This window comes from Lactuca sativa, chromosome 4, assembly GCF_002870075.4.
Source record: "Lactuca sativa cultivar Salinas chromosome 4, Lsat_Salinas_v11, whole genome shotgun sequence".
In the NCBI taxonomy this organism is placed as follows: Eukaryota; Viridiplantae; Streptophyta; class Magnoliopsida; order Asterales; family Asteraceae; genus Lactuca; species Lactuca sativa.
In genome coordinates this window covers 118863450-118874720 of record NC_056626.2, presented here as the reverse complement: position 1 = coordinate 118874720, position 11271 = coordinate 118863450, and the positions used below count along the sequence as shown (strand labels likewise).

Below are 11271 nucleotides of genomic sequence, written 5' to 3'. Positions count from 1 at the left end.
TTGATATTTATGAGAGTTGATTAAATAAGATTAAAATATTACAATTGTGTTTAGTAAATTAAAACTAATATAATCATCTAATTTTTAGAAAAAAAATATTATACCGAAAACCTTAAAACAAATTATTAAAAACGAAGTAATGTACATCTATTATTTTGTGTTAAAAAAAATTAATGACATTTATGTGTATTAAATTACAATAACACAATCACTAAAACAAACCAACGATTTTTTTCTCCAAGAATAAAATTCAAATGATGATAACCAACTTTCATAAAAGTGTTGAAAAAAGATTTTTTTTAATTTCTCTTTTCATAAAAATGTTGAAAAAAGATTCATTTAATTTGCCCCAAAATAATAATTGTTATTTGTATAATATAATTATAATATCTTTTACGCAAAAAAAAAATGAATCAAATCAGATGGCTAGTCATATATATGATGGAAATGAGATCGTTGTCATGTATTAATTATTAATAGAAATAGACCAATTCTCTTCACGACTTTAGGTTAACACTTTAAGACTACACATCCATGTAACTTATCAGCAGTTTTTGAAAGTAAATAGACAAAAGAAAAAATCCGAAGTATTTTCGGGTTTGATTTAATTGAATGACATTCATTCATTTGTTTTAAAATTTTTAAAAGAATAGCTTGAACCGAGAGAAAACTTATAGAATATAAAACAAAATATTGCGTCATGCAGATCTTCTTTAAGTTACAAGGCAGTAAAACATTTTTTTTTCTTTTTTGAGCTTCGACATAAAGTTGAACATCTATTAAAATCGACAATTGAAATAAATTTATAGTTTTTTTCCCAATTATTCCTTGTATTTATTTCATCAATATGAACATAACCCATTAAAAGTCAATACATGATCTCATTTTTTCTTTCAATAACACACTTCAAACACATTTATATTCATAACACAATTCAAAGACATCAAAATTTACAACAATTTTGTTTTATCTTCAAATATACAACATTTGCCTAAAAGTGACTACACACTTTTAGAACATAACCCATCAACATTGACAACACTTTTCTTTTGCCTATAATATACAACACTTTTCTTTTGCCTATAATATACAATCTTGACACAATTCTTCATCATCTCTAAATAACAAAAACTATTGGAATGGAATATGTAGACAATAAACTTTAAATGCAATTTTAAATAAAATAGAAGGAAAAAAAGATGTGGAAAGAAAAAAACTAACCTATTTCAAAATTCTCCATTCTCATGCAATATTGAAGAAGAAGAAGAAGAAGAAGAAGAAGAAGAAGACAACCAAACGCTTAATATATACACAAAAATTTTCAATTAAATAATCATTTATGTATCATAAGATAAAGAGTTTGAGAGTTTCAAATGAATAAAAAGTTTGAGAGTTTCAAATGAATATGTTATTTTTTATTTCTCTCTCTTTATAAAATATCATATTTTCCCCTTACACTTAATTATATATAATTAAAATAAATGTTATCCCATATTAATAACATTTACCTTCATATCACAATCATTTACTTTTTTAATTCAATGGACAATAAGTGGTCATACATTCATATAATATGGTTCAAGATAGATGATTATCTTCAATCACATTCATTTGAATGGTCTCCTTTATAAGAGATATATAGATATAAACTATAAATATTATGTGAATGTATGACCACTTATTGTCCATTGGATTAAAAAAAGTAAATGATTGTGATACAAAGGTAAATGTTATTAATATGAGATAACATTTATTTTAATTATATATAATTAAGTGTAAGGAAAAAATATGATATTTATAAAGAGAGAGAAATAAAAAATAGCTACATTGTAGGCAAATAAGTTTAATCAAGTAATACAAAAATAAAAAAAAATAAATATCTAAATAAAAAATTTTGAAAATTAAACAAGGTATCAGAAAATCACACCATTTAAACATATCAATTTTTCAAAATTTTAAATCACTGGTTATAAGAAACATTCTTAAAGATTATTAGATATATGTGAATACGATAATGACATTCTTGAAATAATAGGTTTTAATTCTTCACATTTATCCATTCATGACATAATGTTTGGCTTATTTATTCACAGTTTTAGAATAACATCAATTACAACGGGATACAAGCTCATATCGTATTATGACTATCACATACTTTCCTTACATTCTTAAAGAATACAATATCATTCAAGAGATTTTTTGAGAATTAAAACTCTTTAAGAATACTATTTTGCATATATTATCAAGAAATGTACAGTACTACAACTTTTGTTTAAAAAATTGATAAAAAAGAGCTTTGCTCGACTGATTTTTTTTTATCTTTAGCAAAAACATTACGTGAGAAAAGATTTGATAATGTACAATAATTACATTCATTAAGAATGTAAAATAATTACACTTTTTAATAATGAAAAAGAAACTAATAAAAAGAGCTTTTCATACCCGATGGTTTATTTTTGAAAAGTACATTATATGAGAATATAGTTAAGAATGCGCATCAAATACATTATGTCAGAATGAAGAAGAAGCTGACAAAAAGGAGCTTTCTAGGTCCAATGCTTTATCTTTGATAGATACACTCTCTAAGAATAACGCTCACCCTTCCTTCTTCAAATGAAGTTGTATTAAGTAGTTAAAGATGGTGGGTCTCGATTGCACATATGATGGGTTTAGGTTTTGATGGTGGCTTGAACTTGCATTTGTCCACATTGAGGTTGAATAGCAGTGGAATATGGTGATAACTCTTTATTTAATAGAGAAAGTTCTCAGTTTACAAAAACATTTTTTTAAAACATTTCTCATTTCAAAATCTTATAGGTTGTCAATTCGCATATCAAGCCATAAGTAAAAGCATAAATGAACACCTTTTGTCCACACAGACACACACACACGCTACTCTATTCTTAAATCTACACCTTTTTGTCCACAACGAGACTATAACCCTCAAGCTTTAGCTAAGGGGCACATATTTGCGAACTCCTGATATGGTTAGGCTAAACGCCATTTGGTAGCTAAACATTTTACATTGACTAAGAGTCTATTTCTTGAAATCTCCAAATCCATCATAGTCTCTAAAGCAACATCGACTAACCATCACCTAAGACACACGTCAAAATACAACATCAAACAAGAAAGCCTGTTGAGATACAAAGGGGTTGACTCATAGCAATTTCTTTATATAAAATCTCTTCATAATTGAGCTCTTTTAATAATAAATGAATCAAAACACACATTGTATACAATCATCATTTAGCAAAGTATAGGGGAAGCATCATAAAACTTATAAACATCATTAAACTCTTAAACATCATATAAGTAAAACCCACCAAAAGTCCTCTTATCTACTCACCACCTTTACTCATTGTAACATAACGGTTTTATAGATTCTTACTACACGTGTTAGTCGATCATGAGGGGCGATGCTCATAATGGCACATGCACAACACTGGGCCTTTTTCATCCCTCCCATGAACATAATATCATCATGACACCGGATACAAGAACGTCTTACAAGTCCCTTCTTACCAACATGTCAAATGTATCAACCTAAGGGTAGCTAACCCACATACAATATATTTGCAAAGACTATCTAGAATTTCAACCCCTCTTTAATCTTTTACTCCTTAAACTCTTAATATGTTCGGACCGCACAAGTCTTACCCCTTGAACCCCATACATAACACATTAGCATAAGACTTTACATCATTTAGCATATAATCATCATAAGAATCATAAGAAAACCATAAGCACATCATACACACATCATTTCAATTATAACACCGTCATCTATTATGTTTGTAGCACTTCATGAAATATGCCAATAAAATAATAGTATACAATAAAACGTTAATGATTACCTTATGCATGTATAAATTAGTTTTTTTTAACTTTGTATTCAAAGTATATATATATATATATATATATATATATATATATATATCTTTTGTATTCCTAATAGTTTAATAGAGGTATGTTCATGTTAATCTGTTCCAAAAACCAACATGTTAAACAAGAAGCAAATTCGGGCAGACATCCAAGTCCACAAATCATGAACAAAATGGAAGAAAAGAGCAAATAATATGGGATTAAGTTGCATGTGAATGGCTAGCTCCAAGAACACTTAAACTTCCATGGTTGTTTTCAAGCTTAATTGTTGAGGGTTGTATGGTAATTCGTGGCTAAACAGGAACTCGTATATGGCAGCATATGTGACAACCCTCAATTTTTTTTGTTATTTTTAAAACCAATTTAATATCGATATTTTAAAAAGAAAAGTTAACAGTGGAATTCCCAATTATTAAAAAGCATATGTGCTATTTTTCAAAATATTTATAATTACAAACTCACGAGATGTCAACTCGTGTATATCAACATATTAGTAAAGCTTACGGGTATAACCAATGCTCTCAAGCACCACCTACTATCACCAACAACCTGAGACACACATCAAAGTAGTACGTAAGACTGGGAAGCTTCGTGAGATACATAGGTTTTAAGATTCTTTAAGGAAATAAATTTTAAAAAATTAGTTCATAACAATATTAGTCATAATGGGTTCATCTTCAGTACATCTTTAACATTCATACATCTTTTATACTCCCAAGTCCTCTTATCATCATAAGTCTTACTTTTATCTTCTAAGTTTTTCGATAAAAATCTATTTTTCATGACCTTTCTTTGTAGGATATAACACCCCTTTCGCATTATCTTACAACTGCTCTATAAATATTTTTCACTCCTTTCGCTTATTCTTACATACTTTACTACTTCAATGTGTCTCCCTCTAGGTAATTTATTTTATTAAGGTTGGTCGAACATTTGTTAGATGAGTTATTATAACCGAGCTTTCGACTAGATATTTTCCCCATACAACGCTTCATCAGACGTCGTAATGTAGTTTAGAAAGTTATGTTTGTTGTGATTCGACAATCAGGGTTATAGCTAGCAACTGCAGATGGGGGTGTCAGCCACGTATAGACTGTATATATCTTTCCCACTCACTTAAGATTTAACGATTATAGGTTGGGGTTAGCCGAAAACTAATCAACTTAAGGATAAATCATGTCGTTCCCATTTAACAATTGTTTTGTTTAACCATATAGTATGTTTATCGATATTGTTATCTTTAGTTTTCCTTTGATGTGATTGTCTTTCACATATATATATATATATATATATATATATATATATATATATAGAGAGAGAGAGAGAGAGAGTGTGTGTGTGTTTGTGTGTGTGTGAGAGAGAGAGAGAGAGAGTTAATTATCATAGTTTTTGATGTTCTTGATAGGATATTAGGACGGAGTAATAACTAGGTACTATGCTTATCCTTAGGTTTGACAGCGTAACAACTATGTACTATGTTACCCTAGAGCGTCTGCCAGTATAACCACTTGGAATAATATTATCATATAGTTTTGGGCATAGTTTCTACCAGATATAATATAATCATATGGTTTGAGCAACATAATGACTAGGCTTAATATTATTCCTAAAATTTTGGCAGGGAAACTAACAGACATAATATCATCCTAATGTTTCATGCATTTTATAAACAACTTATATATTACAAATAATAATACTTTGTAAAACCAATAATGTAGTATTATAAAATGTATCTCCCCCTCCCGGTAAAAATTCTGAAAATCGTAAAAGTTGGGCCATGAACTCACCCTAGTAGCGTGAATCGCGAAAGTAGGGTAACTTTGGGACTCGGGAGCTCGGAGACTTCTTGCAAAATGTATCACGTCGAACATAGGGTGGGAGAGGCTTGAAGAGGTGTGTATAAATATATCTGCATACACTTCTATTTATAGAAAAGTTTTTGGACCGCGCGTCACGCCTTTTTGTGTGTGCGTCATGCAAAGTGCATCATGGAGCCAACTGAGCATTGCCACGTGTCACTCTCTTGTCGGGCGACGTCATCCGCAATCTCCGTGAATCCTTCGTCAATGTATGCGCCGTGCATGGCACGTCTAGCGCATGCACATAAATGTTTTTGAAATTTTCATATCTCTTCCGTACGAGCTCTAATCTTTACCCTCTTTATACCCACACGATGTTCTCCACTAGCACTACAACTTTCCTTTAGGTTGTTTTGATAGATTTTGACTTTCATCTTTATTCCTAACGAGGGTATCTATAAATGATTTTATAAAAATCATAACTTCCCTGTACGACCTTAATTCTTGACATTTTTCGTCTCAAAATTCTTAAATTGAGGAGTACTACAAGTTTCCTTTTTTGTGACATTAGTCAAAACTTAACTGATCTCTTCGTACTATTTTTACATCGTAATATTATTTACGCGATTGATTTTTATTTCTAAAAGAAACCATAAGTTCTTCATACGAAATATTATTTTTATAAAATTTATATTTTTGGAATCATGTCATCATGTACATTGATATTGTCATATTGTCATATTCATACATATTTTTAGGCATTGTTTTAATACATTTTAAGCTATATTTTGGTTAAATGCAAAGATATTTGGTACTTATTGAGTTAGATTAAATTTTGCTGCCAAAAAGGACATTGTTGAGGAAAAAACACCAAAACCGACAAAAGCTAGAACCTGGAAGGACTGAAGCTGAGCTGGGAGCTTAATGGAACTCAAAAAGAAGAAAAATCATGCAAAAATACTCCCCACGATGTGGCTAGAGAGTACCACATCGTAACTCTTAGAAGTATATCAATCATACGAACGATAATGAAGCTCACAACATGAAACTTATAAGGTCATGTCGTGAAAAGGGAAGTTTCAGAAGATAACAATGCGGAATGCAAGTTTCCTTTTCAAAAATGGATTTGTACTGATCTCACGATGTGAGACCTTAAAGCACATGACGTGAGATACGTTTTATGGAAACTATAAATATCCTTAGACATATCGACTTTGAGAGGAGGGGAAATAATATTTTGGATAGATAGTCAATTTTAGAAGCAAAACCTGCGAAAATCAACCTTTGGAAGAGAAAAAAAAAAGAGTTGATTTTTTGAATTTTTTTAAAGTTTTTTTTACCTCTTTTGACTTTTTTTTTGAATTTTTTGACTTTTGTTGACCGATTAATCCCGCCAAACCTGATTAATCCTAAATTTCCGCTTAATACCCTAATCCTCGACAGTTGGAGAATGCCAAAAGATTAATCAATGATTAATCGCTGATTAATCCCGATTTCTGCAACTATGAGTATATCTTACATAGCCCAATTATCCTTAATAATTAATTGTGTGTTTGTTTGTGTATGATCATTACATAGTAGTTCATGAATTAGTGAAAATATTAGGAGATTAGATCAAGACTGCTAATTATTAGTTAAATTGTGTTCCCTATGCTCGATATCCAACTTACTTTACTATACTATAAACTGAATGGGTACACTGTCTATAGGTGAATTAGTAGATAAGTAGTTAGATTTATAAATTTAAAAGTTGATGGTTAATATTTTGCACACATCAAGTTTTTGGTGCCGTTGCCAGGGACCGGCTATTTCAGATTTGAACTTAATTGATTTAGGTTAATCGATCCTTTTGTGGGGTAAAAACCACAAAAAGTTAATTTTTTGCAAAAATTAAATTTTCAATTTATACTGTTCTCACGTCGCGAGCTTCACACCTCACAACATGAATTCGGCTTTTTCAGTTTTTATTTATTTTGCTTTTTAGTTCATTTTTACGCATTTTTGTTTTGATTTTTTTTTTTGAGATTTATGACTAGAGGATTCAGAACTCTATTAATTCCACCACTTCAAGATCCAGAAACTGCTTTTCATAAAAATAGGATTAAAAGGTTAACGAATCGAGCAACACTTTCCAATTTGACACATTCAAGCAATTTGAGAAGACTACAAGCAAGAAAGGAACCGGTTACGAGCCAGGAAATGAAAGTGAATTAGAAGAAGAGGTCAAAATTGAAGTAGAAGAGATGGCAGACATAACCATGATGACGATGGAGGAGTATAAAAAAGGATGCGTATTGATAATGGTCGTGGTCTAGTTCCACCCATGATTCCAAGTGCAACTAATATCCTCTCGATGATCAAAGTTATACCATTTTCCGAGAAAGATTATAAAGATGCTTTCAAGCACATTGATGAGGTTTTGGACATTGCTAATTATTTCATTGTTTCAAGAGATGTAGTTTTACTGAGAATGTTTCTTGTGATATTTACTAGAGATGCAAAGATATGGTTGAAGTCGTTAGCGCCTGGAAAATATATAAGTTGGGGAAACCTTCTTGAAGCTTTCATAGAGCAATTTAGTTCTCCTTCAAAGATTTCCAAACTTAAAAAGAAGATTGCTAACTTCCAACAAAAAGTTGGTGAATCCTTATACAAAGCTTGGGAGAGATACAAAGGCCTTCTAAGAAATTGTCCTCAACATGACTTAAACGTTTAACAAGAAGTTTCTATTTTTTGTGATAGGGTAATTGTAACAACGAGGAAACTTCTTGATTCTCAAGGAACAATGACTAAGAAGAATCCTGTTAAAATCAAAGAATTAATTGAAGAATTTGTGAAGCACTCAAGAGACTACCATAACCTGCATGAGGATGCTACAAGAGGTAAAGGAAGTGGAAATGGAGGGAGTGAGAATTTGGCAGCAATAATGGCTAAACTAGAGAATATGGACCGAGGAATGAAGAAAATGGATCAATCTATTCATGCTATACAAGTGGGGTGTGATAATTGTAGTGGACCACGCTTAACCAGAGATTGCAATTTAGATGAAAATGGTAATAAAAAAGAAGAAGTTTGCTTCTCAAGTGATGGCAAATATGATGAAGATTGGAGAAAGCCAAAGAAATAGTGGTTGCCTTATGAAGAATACAAGAAGAAAAAAGAAGAAAAGTATCAGCAAACCGGACGAGGCTACTACCAAAAGGAACAACCACCACCTCAGAAGAAGATGGAGTTTAAGTCAATGCTTAATAGGTTTATGGAAGCCTCTCAATGCTTAATAGGTTTATGGAAGCCTTTGAAAAGACACGATGCTACTGATGTTACCATTAGAAATCACTAAGCTTCCATAAAAAACATCGAGATTCAACTCAGGAAATTGATTACACTCGTTAACGAAAGGTTATCACCCAAGAATCCTGATCCAAAACCGCAACCACATGTCATGGCCAAATATACAAAAGAAAGCCCTCATTTAGAGCCTATAGTGATCCATAATGAAGCCTTGAAGCAACCCGATCCATGACAAAAGAGAATGAGGATCGAAGAAAAAGAAAGGTCTGGTGCCCAATTCTCATGATGTGAGACACAACCTCTCACGTTGTGGGCCCAGTCTGATAAGAAAAATTCGTCTTTTGTTAACTGGTATCAACCTCCGTTGACTTTTCCTTCTTGATCAAGGGAAATCCATTACAGAAAGATCATAAAAAATTTATTAATCAAGTCAAGGGTATTTGATTTAATACCCCATTTATCGAATAGTTAGAAAAAATGCCCGAATACGCAAAATTCATTCAAGATCTTCTTGACACCCGCCAACAATTAGAGAAGACTTCTAAGGTTGTTCTTAATGAAAAATGTTCAGTGGTAATCATGGAAGTAATACCACCAAAGATAGGAGATCCATGACGCCTTACGTTACCATGCGAATTTGGAAATTCCACGAAAACGTTCTCCTTAGCCGATTCTGGAGCTAACATTAATTTAATGCCCTATTCTTTTTATCAAAATCTTGACCTTCCAGAGTTGAAGACTACAAGAATGGAAATCCATATGGCGAATTGTAACATCCTAATATAAGGTATTTTTATTATTGCTTTTATCTTTATCAATAGTTTCGCAATTGGTCGCTTGGAGAAGAAAAGGCTTGTATGGTGGTCGTATGCAGGGCGTACTTAAGAGTACGTGCAGCATACTCATGCAACATGGGATCGATGATGATCAGCTAGTACGTTGGGCGTACATATGGTACGCCAGACGTACTAGCCCAGACTTAAAATCTTAATCTTAAGGGTTTCTCCCTATTTAAACATCATTATGTCCCCATTTGATCATCCTTATCGGCCACCATACCCTCCCTAAACTCTAATTCTGAGTTTGAGTTGCTTGTGTGAGTTTTTCAAGCTTATTGAGTGTTTGTGGTGCATTTAGTTGAAGAAGGAGACTAGAGAAGAAGGAATGGATGCTAGCAAGCTTGTAGATCCGGAAACCTTTCCTCTTTGTTCATCATTTTCAGGTATAAAGTTTATACCTTGATAATTTTTCCATTAGATCTATATGATTGACGTTTTATGAACTTTTGTCTCCAAGATTGGACCTTTATGAGTTTGAAGCACCTTGTAGCTCTCCTTTCATGCATTATAGGACTTGTAGAATCATAAAAATGATTGATTGATCAATTCCTATGGCCCATGCATGAGTAAATTAGCTTAGAATGTGTTGGAAGTTCAAGTTTGTTGCATTGGGATTTTTCTAACCATGCAAAGGCTTAAAGTCGATGACTTTATGGAATAAGACATCTTAGAATGGTCAAATCTGTGGTTAGGTTAGTTGTATTAAGGGATTAAGACACAAAGTTGGTAAAAGTAGAAGTAGATGGGGTACGATATGCGTACTCATCGCTACACCTCGCGTACCAGTTCCGCTCCCAAACTTACGATGTTCGAGTTGTACGCCCCGTGTAAGAAGAGGTACGCCCAACGTACTCGCTGGACAATTGACTTTTGTTGACTCTTGACCTTTGGTCAAGATTTAGGGTTTTGGACCATGGGAAGGGCAAAATGGTCTTTTTGCCCGTAGAGGACTTAATTATGGAATTGGACTAGCAAGTTGAGTTATGGACCTTAATTATTAATTAGGGTTAATTATTTTGTTGATTAAGCTGAGTCTAGCTCCGGCAGTTCGGGTGTAAGGTTTACTTATCGTCAGTATCAGGTGAGTCTCCTCACTTATTCTTACCTGTGTGGTAGAATAGATGTATATGTGATGATCAGATGGGTATAGCTGTTATTATTATGTTATGTTATTATTATGTGATTGAGATTGCTGATAGTCTACAGGGTTGTTGATAACGTACGGGGCATACGGTTAGCCCACTGGGACTACTGATAGTCCATAGGGTTGCTTATAACTCGTAGTTGTTTATTTATGATGTATTGTATGTGGTATCTTGGGAACTCACTAAGCTACATGCTTACAGTTGTTGATTTATATGTGGCAGGTATGTCTAAGGACCGCAGGAAGGCGAATGTTTGATTGTACACACTCGCTGGGAGAATTGCTACTAGGACAGTTGTGAAATTTGATATTT

General features: G+C 32.4%; 1 non-coding gene across 1 annotated transcript; it reads right to left on the bottom strand.

Moving 5' to 3' along the window:
• Positions 1-8283: 8283 nt before the first annotated feature.
• Positions 8284-8390, bottom strand: LOC111899750 (small nucleolar RNA R71). Its single transcript, XR_002853027.1, has one exon. It is a non-coding gene; the product is annotated as a small nucleolar RNA R71 (small nucleolar RNA).
• Between the last annotated feature and the right edge of the window lie 2881 nt (positions 8391-11271).